Source organism: Typopeltis vanoorti, chromosome 2 (assembly GCF_054136105.1).
Source record: "Typopeltis vanoorti isolate ZY-2024b chromosome 2, IOZ_Tvanoo_1.0, whole genome shotgun sequence".
Taxonomy (NCBI): Eukaryota; Metazoa; Arthropoda; class Arachnida; order Uropygi; family Thelyphonidae; genus Typopeltis; species Typopeltis vanoorti.
This window is the reverse complement of record NC_143550.1, coordinates 119,423,448-119,437,816: the sequence shown is the minus strand read 5'-3', so window position 1 is coordinate 119,437,816 and position 14,369 is coordinate 119,423,448. Positions and strand designations below refer to the sequence as shown.

Below are 14,369 nucleotides of genomic sequence, written 5' to 3'. Positions count from 1 at the left end.
CAAATTTATTTCAATAGTATTTCAAATGGAGCCTCCATTGCTCAGTTGATTTAGATGAATCCGTTGGTTGGAAAGACCAGGGGTCGAGTTAAGTCTACGACGTGAGAAACCTTTATCAGGTGTTTTTGATCTAATGGCAAGTTAGCTGGTCTCAATACAGAGGTGGAGCGTTTTTCCTCCCAGAAACTCGGGTTTTTTCGCCCCTCAAAACAGGCAAACTGGCACCACGAACACTCACACCTACAGATATAAGACTCTTAGAATAATGGTTAACCAACCTATTCTGTAAGATTTCAGTTTCAAACGCCTGCATAGTGAAGTGTGGATTTACATGCGAGCATAAATCAGGATAGGATAATATTTCAGATGAACTCACAGTTGAAAAACAAAACAGATTATTATTTGTAGAGTGTCTGTTTCAATAATTGTAAAATATATGGTGAAATTATCTGAGACGTCCTATATGGAATTGATTTTAAATTTTATGTTCGTTTTGAAGTATTCCAATCAACCCCCCCCCCCCCCCCCCACACACACACACAGACCAACTTGCCATGATTGCTCACATGAACTGAATTAAGCGTCTACTTTTTTATATATATAATTTCGTATTTCATAGTTTTCACTGTGTGTAATTCACACTTCAGTATCTGAAATCTATAACTTCATTTTACATGTCAAGAAATGAAATAATTATGTCTGATCGCCATTTCAATGTAAATTTGATTATTCCAACCACTACCTTCTTTATTACCTTGGTATTAATATTCAGTTGTGTAGGGAATAGCAAGATTACCCATTGTCCATATGCAAACAAATTATCTTTATGTCATGAAAGTCAGATACGAAGTTTAACGCTATTTTCTGACCTTAAAAAAACAGAACACCATGAAATAATTTTTCTGCATTTCTGTTTATTATACAGAATTTTATTTTTCTTTGAATATGCAATAACATTACTTTTTTTTTACTCTGCTATTTTGTAATAAAAATATTATTAGTACTACTTGGAAAACTTCTCATCTGTGCCACACACTGCTATAAAATATTAAAAGACAAAGCTTCACTATGAGCAAACTTATTCTTATTTACTAAAACAGTCTTATCTTATAATAGGCAAATTTCAAAAACCAGTTGCATTAAGCAGGATTGTGTTACGATGAATTTTACAAAAAAATGAAAGATTTAAACACTATTCAAAAGACTTGAGATAATTACAATAGTATGTATGCGTGTGTATAAATCTAGCAGACAAGAAATTTGAAACTTATAGAACATCAGCGTTGTGTGAAGACAAGTAAAAAAAAAGTCTACATTTCCCCCCTCCTTTTTTAGTGAAACAATTTACATTTTGATTGTAGCATGTTCATCACCATCAAATTCCTGACACATACTCTGGGGGGGTTACAGGATATTACAATAGTACTACATGAAAAGTTACATCATTATGTACTTTCTATCAACAATTCTTGTTCCAGATTAGCCTGTTATCTGTCAATATTCCAGTATTATCAGATTTTATATTTCTGTCTTCTAAGGCACTCTTTACTATATTAATCCACCTACATCTTAGTCACTCTCGGTCTTTTTCCTGACAAAGAACACTTGTTTAGCTAATCTTCCCACTCCCATTCTGTTTAAGTGGCCATGCCACCTGAGATTAGCTCTGCTAACACATTCCTGAATGCTAAACAACATAAAATTCCTTCGTAACATCCTCGCTTTTAACGTGATACTGCCATCGATGCCATCTGTTGAGTTGCCTAATCTTTCCCAGGACTCTCTTATCTGTGGTCTTCAGTCTTTGTTCAAGAAATTTCTAACCTAGCTCTCAGATCCATAAGTCAAAATTAGCTTGAACACTGTATTGTATACAGCTGGTTTAGTGTTTTGACTCATTTCTCTTTTATTCCATATAAATTTATTCACTTGACTTCCTAACATACCAGTTTTGCTAATTTTGCTATCTATTGAATGATATAATCACGTAATCACAAGAAAGATATTTATTTAACCAAATATTTCGGTCTGGAAATAGCAGACCATCGTCGGTGGTATTACAAGAACAGTTTAAAAAATATACAAGCTAGAATACTAACAATAGATCGTTGAAATTAGAACATTCCGCGTGATGTTATATCACTAAGTATGAAACGAAATATTTTGAAGTAGAAACATGATTGAATTTGCTATTAAAAAAAAAAAAAAAAAAAAAAAAAAATTAATGGGTAATCTTGATTAGGCTTTCCCAGATTTTTGATATAGATATGCAGTCATTACGATTCAGGTTGGGATGATGGAGCAAGGCCTCCACGCTTTCCTTGAACAAACGTTCGAACCTATAACGGGATCTATGTAAGAGGCGCGTTTTGGACCAAAGGATGCTGTGGTCAGTTTCAATCCCGTGTTGAGCCAAACCAGACTTTTCAGGTTTATTGTGAAGAATGGATGATTGATGTTCTTGGATTCTTTTTTCAAGAGAACGTCCAGTCTGTCCAAAGTAAGAGAGATCACAGTTGCAAGGAATTTGATAAACTCCAGGAAGAGATAAAGTTGAGCGTTTGTCTTTAGGAGAAGGAAATTGAGAAGACAATTTGTTAATAGGAGAATACGTAGCTGTTAAATCATATTTCTTCAAAATTCTTGCGATAGGTTCTGAAATACCGGAGATATAAGGAATAGGTACTCGACGTATTGAATCTTTGTTGTTTTGTGGAGGATTATAAGATGTAAGAAGACGTTGAATACTTTTTTCAGAAAAGCCATTGAGTTTCATGTGTTGCTGGATAGTAGAAAGTTCTTTCTGTAGATAATCAAAAGTAGAACAATTAGTTTTGGCTCTTTTGATGAGACATTTTATAATTCCTGTTTTATGACATGGATGATGGGCTGATTCTTTCAGAATATAACGACCTGTGAATGTTGGTTTCCTGTATACTGTAGTTGTAAGAATATTTGAAGATGATCGGATGAGGAGAACGTCTAAAAAAGATAACTGGTTGTTTTCTTCTAATTCCATAGTAAACTTTATGCGATGATGTAAGGAATTAATACTGTTTAAAAAGGAAGATAAAGTGTTTTTACTGTGAGGCCAAATAGCAAATATGTCATCTATATATCTTACCCAAAAAGATGGTAGAGGGAAACTAGATGTGAAGAGGACTTTTTCTAAATGTTCCAAATAAAAGTTGGCTAAAGCTGGAGAAAGAGGACTTCCCATGGCTGTTCCTTCTACTTGGCTATAAAATTTGTTTTGACATATGAAATAACCAGAATGTATAACGAAATCGAATAGTTTTATAATATCTTGAGGAAAGATGTCAGCAAGTAGTTTTAAAGTTTCCTTAAGAGGTACATTGGTGTATAAAGATTCTATATCAAAACTAACCATAAGATCTGTAGGTTGTAATGAGACATCTTTTAATTTTTCTAAGAAATCTGAGGAGTTTTTTAAAAAAGAACTCGAGTTGCCAATGTAAGATTTCAGTAATTTAGCTAGATATTTGGCTATACGGTAAGTAGGAGAATCAATGCAATCTACTATTGGACGAAGAGGATAGTCAATCTTATGGATTTTTGGAAGGCCATAAAATCTAGGAGGTCTTGCAAAATGAGTTTTAAGTCTTTCAATTGTGTCTTTATCCAAACTGATGACTTCATCAAGGAGAGAATTTAATTTCTTTAGTTGTCTGTTGGTTGGATTATAATCAATTTCTTGATATGTGGAGCGATCTCGAAGCAAAAGAGAAAGTTTTCTTCTGTAATTTACTGAGTCCATAACTACTGTTGCTTTTCCCTTGTCAGCTTTAGTGATAATGAGGTGATTATTTTTTCTCAAGGACTGTAAAGATTTCATTTCAGAAGGAGATATGTTAGAAGGAGGAAGTTTAGCCTTAAGTAGAGAAGAAGCGACTTCTAGGCGAAGAGCATTAGCTTTATCGCTGGTTAGATGATTAAGATTCCTTTCAATGTTAACTAGGAAATCTAGATATGGTATTTTATTTGGAACAATAGAAAAATCATGTCCTTTTGAAAGGATGAGGGTTTCGCTTTTAGTCAAAGGACGTCCGGATATATTTACAATCCAATTATCTGGAGTTATGAATGGCTTGGATTGTTTAGACGAAAGAGCCTCATATTTACGGTTAAGATGTTGACTTAGTTTATTATAAGCACGTTGAGTAGAACGTTTAGCTACATTTAGAACTATGTGAGAAAGATGTGGATCCAAATTTGTGGATATATAGGTGCGTAAATCAGAAGTCTGATGACTGTGAATAGCAAGATCACGTTTAGCAGCTTTAAGTTGATTACGGATTAGAGATAAACTTGTGTTCCGGTAAATATTATGAGCTCCAGGAGATTTTATTGTTTCTTTAATCTTAGCGAAATTGGGAATAATCTTGTTGTCGCGGCACTTTTTTAAGAAATTAATCTTTGCTCGTAACCTACCTTGTATAACTGAAAGTTTTCCTAATTTACCAGTTATTTTGGTAGCATTTTCCCCGTGAAGGATAAGAATTTGTTGTTTTAAGGATACTTGCGACATAAGACTGAATGATATAATCACGTAATCACAAGAAAGATATTTATTTAACCAAATATCATTTCATTATATACCAAATACCAAATATTATATCATTCAGTCTTATGTCGCAAGTATCCTTAAAACAACAAATTCTTATCCTTCACGGGGAAAATGCTACCAAAATAACTGGTAAATTAGGAAAACTTTCAGTTATACAAGGTAGGTTACGAGCAAAGATTAATTTCTTAAAAAAGTGCCGCGACAACAAGATTATTCCCAATTTCGCTAAGATTAAAGAAACAATAAAATCTCCTGGAGCTCATAATATTTACCGGAACACAAGTTTATCTCTAATCCGTAATCAACTTAAAGCTGCTAAACGTGATCTTGCTATTCACAGTCATCAGACTTCTGATTTACGCACCTATATATCCACAAATTTGGATCCACATCTTTCTCACATAGTTCTAAATGTAGCTAAACGTTCTACTCAACGTGCTTATAATAAACTAAGTCAACATCTTAACCGTAAATATGAGGCTCTTTCGTCTAAACAATCCAAGCCATTCATAACTCCAGATAATTGGATTGTAAATATATCCGGACGTCCTTTGACTAAAAGCGAAACCCTCATCCTTTCAAAAGGACATGATTTTTCTATTGTTCCAAATAAAATACCATATCTAGATTTCCTAGTTAACATTGAAAGGAATCTTAATCATCTAACCAGCGATAAAGCTAATGCTCTTCGCCTAGAAGTCGCTTCTTCTCTACTTAAGGCTAAACTTCCTCCTTCTAACATATCTCCTTCTGAAATGAAATCTTTACAGTCCTTGAGAAAAAATAATCACCTCATTATCACTAAAGCTGACAAGGGAAAAGCAACAGTAGTTATGGACTCAGTAAATTACAGAAGAAAACTTTCTCTTTTGCTTCGAGATCGCTCCACATATCAAGAAATTGATTATAATCCAACCAACAGACAACTAAAGAAATTAAATTCTCTCCTTGATGAAGTCATCAGTTTGGATAAAGACACAATTGAAAGACTTAAAACTCATTTTGCAAGACCTCCTAGATTTTATGGCCTTCCAAAAATCCATAAGATTGACTATCCTCTTCGTCCAATAGTAGATTGCATTGATTCTCCTACTTACCGTATAGCCAAATATCTAGCTAAATTACTGAAATCTTACATTGGCAACTCGAGTTCTTTTTTAAAAAACTCCTCAGATTTCTTAGAAAAATTAAAAGATGTCTCATTACAACCTACAGATCTTATGGTTAGTTTTGATATAGAATCTTTATACACCAATGTACCTCTTAAGGAAACTTTAAAACTACTTGCTGACATCTTTCCTCAAGATATTATAAAACTATTCGATTTCGTTATACATTCTGGTTATTTCATATGTCAAAACAAATTTTATAGCCAAGTAGAAGGAACAGCCATGGGAAGTCCTCTTTCTCCAGCTTTAGCCAACTTTTATTTGGAACATTTAGAAAAAGGCCTCTTCACATCTAGTTTCCCTCTACCATCTTTTTGGGTAAGATATATAGATGACATATTTGCTATTTGGCCTCACAGTAAAAACACTTTATCTTCCTTTTTAAACAGTATTAATTCCTTACATCATCGCATAAAGTTTACTATGGAATTAGAAGAAAACAACCAGTTATCTTTTTTAGACGTTCTCCTCATCCGATCATCTTCAAATATTCTTACAACTACAGTATACAGGAAACCAACATTCACAGGTCGTTATATTCTGAAAGAATCAGCCCATCATCCATGTCATAAAACAGGAATTATAAAATGTCTCATCAAAAGAGCCAAAACTAATTGTTCTACTTTTGATTATCTACAGAAAGAACTTTCTACTATCCAGCAACACATGAAACTCAATGGCTTTTCTGAAAAAAGTATTCAACGTCTTCTTACATCTTATAATCCTCCACAAAACAACAAAGATTCAATACGTCGAGTACCTATTCCTTATATCTCCGGTATTTCAGAACCTATCGCAAGAATTTTGAAGAAATATGATTTAACAGCTACGTATTCTCCTATTAACAAATTGTCTTCTCAATTTCCTTCTCCTAAAGACAAACGCTCAACTTTATCTCTTCCTGGAGTTTATCAAATTCCTTGCAACTGTGATCTCTCTTACTTTGGACAGACTGGACGTTCTCTTGAAAAAAGAATCCAAGAACATCAATCATCCATTCTTCACAATAAACCTGAAAAGTCTGGTTTGGCTCAACACGGGATTGAAACTGACCACAGCATCCTTTGGTCCAAAACGCGCCTCTTACATAGATCCCGTTATAGGTTCGAACGTTTGTTCAAGGAAAGCGTGGAGGCCTTGCTCCATCATCCCAACCTGAATCGTAATGACTGCATATCTATATCAAAAATCTGGGAAAGCCTAATCAAGATTACCCATTAATTTTTTTTTTTTTTTTTTTTTTTTTTTTTTTTAATAGCAAATTCAATCATGTTTCTACTTCAAAATATTTCGTTTCATACTTAGTGATATAACATCACGCGGCATGTTCTAATTTCAACGATCTATTGTTAGTATTCTAGCTTGTATATTTTTTAAACTGTTCTTGTAATACCACCGACGATGGTCTGCTATTTCCAGACCGAAATATTTGGTTAAATAAATATCTTTCTTGTGATTACGTGATTATATCATTCAGTCTTATGTCGCAAGTATCCTTAAAACAACAAATTTGCTATCTATTCCAAATTTAATTTGCCATCTTCATTAAAAAGTATGCCTAAATAGCTGAAATGTTTTACTGGTACTATAGATTCTTCATTATTCAGGATGTAGTTATGTTTTCAATGTTTCAGCCTATTTTCATTATCTTTGTCTTTTTAATGCTGATTTTCATACCAAAATTATTACAGCAGTTATTCAATTTGGACAGGGAATCCTGCAGACTTGTCCTGGATTTATTTAGGAGTATAACATCATCTGCATAAAGTAAAGAGCTGAGATTAACTTCACCAATTTTGATATCAGGTTCAACTGCTTTAATTCATAATGTGATCCATATAGATGATGAATAACAGTGGAGATAATGTACATCATTGTCACACACCTGACTTAACATCAAAACCATCTTCCTGCATCTCCTTCAATTCTAACCGTTGATTTACAACTCAAATAGAGACAATGTACTGATTGATATAAATGTCTTATTTACACCATATAACTGGAACATTTTGAACAGCTCTTGGCACCTTGTCATATATTTTCCAGATCTAAAAACTCAAATACAGATCTTCGTTATATTCTCAACTATCTGTCTTAAAGTAAAAATCTGATCCTAACAACCTCCGTTTGTCCTGAACTCACCTTGTTGTTCTTCAAGCTTCTCCACATTTTTCCTTAGCCGTTTCTCAAGAATACTTGCATAAATCTTACCAGGAACACTCAGAAGAGCAATTTCTCTGTAATTCTCGCACTCAGCTTTATTCCATTTTTTTTTTTTTTTTTTTTTTAAATAGATGGGTACTATGAGAATCCTACTCCAATAATCTGGAATTCGACTTTCTGAATTATGCAGTACAGCCACTGTAAAATTTTATACCTCCATATTCTAGTATTTCTGGTCAAATTTCATCTGCCTCAGGTGACTTTCACACTTTAGGTTTTTGAAGACTTTTTCTACTTCAAGTAAGGATATGTATTCCAGATTTCATTTCTGTTGGAAGTTTTGCACTACCATGTTGACACAGCCTGTTTCATTTAGCAATCAAAGTAATTATTCTAGAATATCTTTATCTCCAGTTTCTATGTCACCTTTATTATCTGATTACTTTTACAGTACTCTTTCCTCCATTTTAAGCTCCCTGCAAAAAGCCTTCAAAATATTTTGACTCCTTCCTGATATTTATTTTCTACGTTACCATGACTTTTCATGACCTTTGTTTAGCTAATTTTACACATTTCTACATTTTTCTCTGTATTTTCTAAGAGCAAAAGCTGACGCCAGATTTGTTTAACCATTAATCATCCACAAATTTCATTTGAGCAGGGAACTAAGAACTTGAATTTCATATTGAAAAGAAGAACATGTAAGAAAGTTTTAAAGCGAATAAAGGTTGAGCAGCTTTCAGATATGAAGTGTAGAGTAAAATACACAAACATTATTCAAGAAAAAATGAAAGAGTTTGAGAATAGGAACCAAACCTTGGAGATTAAGTGGCAAATCCTGAAGAAAGCATTGATTGATTCAGTCAGAGGCATGTGGTGAGGTTGTCTGCAAGGATAAAAAAAATCAGAACTCCCTGGTGGACACAGGAAGTTAAAGAGGCAGTGAAGGAAAAGAAGAAAGCATATCAACAGTTCCTGCCAAATAAGTCAGATTGTGCTCTTAGAGAACACAGAGACAAATGTAAGAAAGCTAAACACTATAAAACTAGCTAACCAAAAGTCATGGGAAGACTTTGTTAGAACATAGAAAATGAATAAAGATATTCTGGAGGTTGTTGAAGAAGCTCAGAAATGGAGGAAAGAGTGCTGTAAAAGGAATTAGAGATGATAAAGATGACATGAAAACTGGAGAAAAAGATATCCTTGAAGTATAGAGTAATTGCTTCAAAAAAATTGTTAAATGAAACAAGCAGCAATAACACGGTGGTAAAAAACCCTCAACATCAACACTCGGAATGCAGTCAGGAATACACACCCATACTTGAAGTAGAAAAAAGCCATCAAAGACCTGAAATGTGGAGAGGCAAAGGAGTCGATGATATTCAACCAGAAATGCTCAAGTATGGAGGTATAAAAGTCTTATATACCTCTGAACTATGCAGTGCAGCCACTGCATAGTTCAGAAGGCCTTGACAGAGGGATGAATTCCTGATGATTGGAGTTGAGCTCTCCTAGTACCCGTATATAAAAAGGGAAATAAAACTGGATGTGAGAATTACAAGGATATTACTCTACTGAGTGTTCCTAGTAAGATTTACACAAGTATACCTGAGAAACAGTTGTGAAGGATTGTGGAAGAAAAGCTTGGCGAAGAACAAGCTGGATTCAGGCCAAATAGAGGCCAGTATCAGATACTTCACTTTACGACAAATAGTTGAGAAAGCATGGGAATATAACAAAGATTTGTATTTAAGTTTCGTAGATCTGGAAAAGGTATATGAAAGGTGCCAAGAGAGAAGCTATTCAAAACGCTACAGTTATATAGTGTGTCAATGAGGTATTATATCAAGCAATACTTAGTCTTTATTTGAATTGTAAGTCAGCAGTTAGAATTGAAGGATGTTACAGGAAGAATGTTAAATCTGGTGTCAGACAAGGATGTACATCATTGTCTCCTCTGTTATTCATTATCTATATGGATCATATCATGAAGTAGTATTAAACCTGATATCAAAATTGGAGATGTTAATCTCAGCTCTTTGCTTGATGCGGACAATGTTATAATTCTAAATAAATCTGCTACAAGTCAGCAAGATTCCCTGACCAAATTGAATAGCTGTTGTAATAGATATGGTATGAAGATCAGCATTAAAAAGACAGAGACAATGAAAACAGGCAGGAGCATTGAAAATATGAACTGCATTGTGAACGGAGAACCTATAGAACAAGTAAAACATTTCAGCTACTTGGCACGATTTTTAGTGAAGACAACAGAATCAACAAAGCTGGTATGGTAGGAAGTCAATTGACTAAATTAGCTGTATACACACTGTTCAATCCAATTTTAACTTATGGATCTGAGAGTTGGGTTAGAAATAAAACACTTGACCAGACTAGATATTGCAGACATGAGTCCTGAGAAAGATTAGGGTCATGAACAGATGACATCAATGGCAATATCATATTAAAAATGAGGATATTAGTAAAGAATTTGACATTGTTAGCATCCAGAAATGTGTTAGCAGAGCTAATCTCAGGTGGCATGGTCACATAAACAAGGGAGAGGAAAGATTAGCAAAACAAGTATTCTCTGCCAGGTTGGCAGGACAAAGACCAAGATATAGGTGGATTAATACAGTAAAAAAGTGCCCTAGAAGAGAGAAATAAGAGATCTGGTAATGTGGAGTCTTGACAGGTAACAGATTGATTTGGAGGAAAATTGTAGATAGGAAGTTAGTGATGTAAGTTTTTCATGTAGTACTATCATATCCTGTACACCCCTTGAAGGTGTTAGATCCTAAATGAAGGAATCTTGGAAAGAAATCATTCATTTAGGGTCTAATATATAAAAATTGCAAACATAGAGAAATACCTGCACATCAGTTGTAATTAAAAGTGAAACTTCCTCACTTTATGTAAAAATTTGTATTCTTTATTTAAGCACCTGATATTTAAGCTATTGTGATTAATTTGAGATTTCATTTTTGTATGTCTTAAAAAAGAGGGATAATGTGAATTAAATTTAAGCCTTACTTAAGCTATGTAAAATCTATTGTGAGTCATCATAAAGCTGTTAAGTATTAATTCTCGGAAGGCCTAAAGCTACATGCGTACAGCGTAATGCTGGTGGGTATAGCTTATTCGGAAAATCATGTAACCATGTATTCCATGAATCTGAGTATATCAGCGTCGTAGAAATGAAGGATAAGCCAAAGGGTGAAATTAGTAAGGATCGCTTGCAAAAAGGGGCTGAAAAAAGAGGGCGCGCTATAGGAGTATAAAAGGGGATTGAGCCTGGAACACAGGGCTTTTTCTCGATCTCTTGTATCGTTTTCCTGTTGGGTGGTTCGGAAGTTGGCGGGCAGTTTCGCGCAGGGGGAAGGGGGGGGATGAAGTCTGTGATGTCGGGCAGCAAGCGTTCGTAAAGAAATGAAGCTGGATTCTATGCAATGCTGAAGGTAAAAATTCCAGTCCTAGCAGAATCAAGCTGTCGCTGAAAAGTCCCATCGAGTTGTTCCTGAAACGCAAAGATTTTGAGTCCGTTTCTAGCAGAAAGAATGAAGATAGCGTAACCCCTACGTTGGTATATAGACAGCCAAATAGATGAGAAATATCTAGACAACGTTGTGCAGAACGACACAAAAAAAAAAGTCAGTAAGGTGCTATTGCTCTAATTTTGTGTGAATGTACATTAGAAGAAAGAAGATTGTTTATGATTGTGAAATTAAGAACTTTATAGTAAGAAACTCTGTGGACAGTCAATATTTAGAAAGTTAACCTAGTTTGTGAGTAAGAAGAATTGTTTAGGGGTGATCTTTTGGAACTTGTATGTGATAGGATTAACTTGATGCGATATGAAAGGTAGAATTTAGTGTCTCAGTAACATTAGAATGGTTGATAGTTTGTTCTTACGAGAAATACTACTGAAAGGAATATGCTTAACTCAACATCGTTTACTTTTTATCCCAATGTGTAATTACTGTGTTTAGCATGCCTTATAAGTTTTAACTAGTTTTGAATCTGTTAATCTCTTAGTCTGAGTTTATTTAGTATTGACCATAATTAAGTGTATGAGTTTGTAATGTGTATTAGATATTCCAATAAACATGTCATATTTTCCTGAACCTGAGTCATGCCTGATTACGATTCCAAATTATCACTTATAAAAATAGAACCTATTTTGGCGGGAAGGATTTAGAGAGTGAATATAAAATATAGATTTAGGTCACGACTGCAATAATCTAGATCTATACGGCAGTTGAGTAAGATATTGGGTAAGAAAGCTAAGAATCTAGTATTGTATCCCTGAGCAAGGATCTTTTCTGCTATAGGATACTGGCTGGCGCAGCAAAATATAAATTTGCCAGTATCCGAAGAGGAAACAATCCTAGATATAAAAATAAGATTAAATTAAGAGAAGAAAGAATAAATAACGAAAGATAAATACATAACACTATTTTAGCCGGTAGGGTTTTGATAGAAGAAGGTTTAAGTAAGAAAGGATAGATAAAGGTAAAACAACTAATTGAATATAAAGATAATTAAATATAGAACATCGATATAAGTACAAAACAACTTTTTAACAAAGGTATGTGTCAGGAATTTGATGGTGATGAAATTTCATTTCCACCATTACTAAAAAAAAGAAGCAAAATGTTAATGTAGTGAGATCACACTTTCTGCTACGAAAAATTCTAAGTTAAACAGTTTATTTGAAATCATGTGGTTTAAAAGCCAAGTAAGCTAAATGCATAATACTACACACAAACACCCCTCTGTTCTAGCCAGGTGCTTAATTTCTTTGGACGAGTGCATAATACTGCCTATTTGCATTAGTAAATTAAGTAATCTTACATTTATCTGACCAAACGACTGGATCAATTTTTCATTTGAAGATATGAAGTTTCACCCCCCCCCCCACAATTTTATGTGGTTCCCATCCATGAAAGGTTATTAGAAAACCTATAGTACATTTGTGCCATAGGTGGGATAAGGAGCATTATATATAATTTGTATTTTATTTTTACTTAGTAGGAAACATTGCTTTAGAGAGACCAAGCATGGAACTTTTTCAAGCCATTTCAGGCCTTCATTAACCTGAAGGAATGCTATATGCATTGCTGAATGCATCCAATTCTGAAGCTAATTGAATCTACACATCTACTCTGGTTGCCTTTCCAAATTTCAAATTTTTGATGGCTTTTTCTACTTCAAGTATATGTACTACTGTTTGTGTTAATTATGTTCTGCTATCATTCTGTCACTGTTGTTTCGGTAAGCCTTTCTAAGTAACTACTCCAGACGGCTATGATATCCGTATCTTCAGTTATCATCTTTCTTCCATTTCTGCCAACTTATTTGCTAGGAATTTTTGGTATACTTTCTTCTTGTCCAGCACTGCTTCTTTAACATGTTGTGTCCAGCAGGGTGTTCTCATTTTTCTATCCTTGCAAACAACTTCACAACATATGAATCAATCAATGTGTACTTCAGTGCTTGCCACTAAGATGCCAAGGTTTGCCTGTTGTTTTCAAACTGTTTCGTTTTTTTCCAATAATGTTTGTATAGTTGAGTCTACAGTTTACCTGCAAAAGCTCCTCAAATCTAATTCTTTTTAAAACTTTTTTTTTACATACTATTCTTTTCAATATAATATTCATTTTTATCCTATTTAGAACTAAGTGATGGTCACTTCCAATTTCAAATCCTCTGTATACTCTTGCATCTTAAACCAGCATGAAGATATCACTATTAATAGTGACAGTCTATGTCTTCTCTACATGTGAGCTTGTGTGCATCTTTGGTGTTAGTAATGACTAATCTTGTCCTGAGCAAAAGCTCAGCAGATACCATTATTATTAGCCTTGCCTTTTATTCCAAAATGTTCCTATATGCTTGGTGGTATTTATTTCCTATTCTGCTGGTTAGATCTAACAAGAACCATTTTTCCTGTTTTCTTTGTCAGCTCCCTGCTGATGTAAAGAAAGTAATTTACAGCACAATCAATCTGCAAGATTCTACTCATATCAATCATTATATTAATCAAACTATTAATATATGGGTACACCACACACACTACTACTATTACATGCACCTGTATCTGACATTCTTTCCGCAGATTTCCACACATATGGTCTAACTTTTTTTAACCATCATTCAAAAAAAGCAATGCATACGCTGTGATGGGATGTGTGTAAATTATGCAACACTGTAGTCATCATTTTGTTCATGTGAAAAGAGGCCCTAAACATACATATATATATATATATGTTCTCAATAGTTTTATAAAGATATGTCCAATTATAAACACTGTTCTGAAATAAAACTGACCTCCACAGAAAATAATAAATATGAATATGGACAAAACATGATCACATAGAAAAGAACAGCAAAGCACAGGTACACAACACACATGCATGAGTGGTGGGCTAATGAGTTGAGGACATACT

General features: G+C 34.1%; 1 protein-coding gene across 1 annotated transcript in view; it reads right to left on the bottom strand.

Moving 5' to 3' along the window:
• Positions 1–14,369, bottom strand: part of LOC150109377 (proliferation-associated protein 2G4) — a 179,035-nt gene that overhangs the window by 33,124 nt on the left and 131,542 nt on the right. The gene's annotated exons all lie outside the window — the stretch shown is intronic.